Raw genomic sequence first — 1,724 nt, forward strand, 5'->3', positions numbered from 1 at the left:
TTTAGTAGAGACGTGGTTTTACCATGTTGTCCAGGCTGGTCTCGAACTCCTGACCTCAAGTGATCTGCCCACCTCGGCCTCCCAAAGTGCTGGGATAACAGGCGTAAGCCACCGTGCCCGGCCTATGACAGCAAATCTTAAAAATGCAGTTCTCTGAGGCTAGCCTCTGAAAGAATATGAGCAAATTTTACCCCCTTAGATTATAAGTTAAAGGCCTCAAAGGGACTTGTGGAAATAAGAAGCTTTGTGGAGGAGCTGGAAAGAAGGTGGCTAGAATTTCTCCCTCGTGGGTGGGTTTGTTTCGGGCAGAGATCTCTCAGTTAGCCAGTCAACTGTCTCTTCCATCTGGGCAGTGTATGGGGACAGCGGCCCAGGCTGGTTAGCCAGGGACTACACATTGGGCTTGGACCTGCCCTATCCTCTGCAGCTGCTTCAAATTTTCTTTCATCTGCTCTCTCCCTGGTCTTCCCTCCCCTCACTTCTATAGACCTCATTGTCGCTTGCAGTGGCCTGAAACCCCACCCCTTCCCTAGGCTCCCAAACCTGACACCCCCTAAGATCTGATCTATGGCAGCAGGACTGGTGGTGGATCCATGAAATAATCATGATAATAATAATGAATAAATGAATTACCATCTATTACATTCTTAATATGTGCCAGGGCCCTGAGCTAAGTGTTTTATAATGCAGTATTCCATGTAATCCTTTTAACAGTCTTGTGAAAGATCATTTAATCATTTTATAAGACCTGATTTATAAATGAGGAAACTGAGACCCAACAGCTTGCCTAAGGTCAGTCAGATACCAAGCCGTTAAGCTGGGATTCAAACTCTGAAGTGCATGCTCTCTCTCCTATGGAGAGGACCGGGGAGCAGGGAGGTCACATTCCTTGGCCCATCATTTCTCCTGCTTGTCAGAAGGGCTCAGAGTGCCCAGCCTGTATCCATCATGGCCCTCACCCCCTCCTCCAGGCCCTGTCTCTAGCCTGAGATGGCCAGAAGCCTGGGTCCTTCACCTCAGTGGGAAGTACTTCACCTCAGTGGATACCCAAGACCCACCATTAGCACTTGTCCATGGTTTTTGTGTTTCTTTGTTTTGTAGTTTCATTATGAAACTAATGAAAAGTGACATCAAAGGAAGTAGTTGCTTTAATATCTTATTTGTTTCTCCATGGTGCGGAGAAAAAAAGAAAAGTTAACCTCAGAAAGTATTTTCCTTTTTTCTTAGAATTTATTTATTGTTAAATGTCAGATTCAGGAGGTACATGTGCAGGTTTGTTACATGGGTATATTGCATGATGCTCAGGTTTAAGCTTCTAATGATCCCATCGCCCAAATAGTGAACACAGTACCCGAAAGGTAGTTTTTCAACCCTTACTCCCCTCCACCTCTCCCCTGTTTTGGAATCCTCAATGTTTATTGTTCCCTTCTTTGTATTCATGTGTACACAGTGTTTAGCTCCCAGTCACAAGAGAGAACATGTGGTATCTGGTTTTCTGTTTCTATGTCAATTCACTTTAGAGAATGACCTCCAGCTGCATCCATGTTGCTGCAAAGGACCTAATTTCCTTCTTTTTAATAGCTGTGTGGTATTCCATGGTGTAGATGTACCACATTTTCTTTATCCAATCCATTGTTAATGGGCAACTGGGTGATTCCACATCTTTCCTATTGTGAATAGTGCTGCCATGAATATACAAGTGCAGGTGTCTTTTTAGCAAAAAC

This window comes from Pongo abelii, chromosome 9 (genome assembly GCF_028885655.2).
Source record: "Pongo abelii isolate AG06213 chromosome 9, NHGRI_mPonAbe1-v2.0_pri, whole genome shotgun sequence".
In the NCBI taxonomy this organism is placed as follows: domain Eukaryota; kingdom Metazoa; phylum Chordata; class Mammalia; order Primates; family Hominidae; genus Pongo; species Pongo abelii.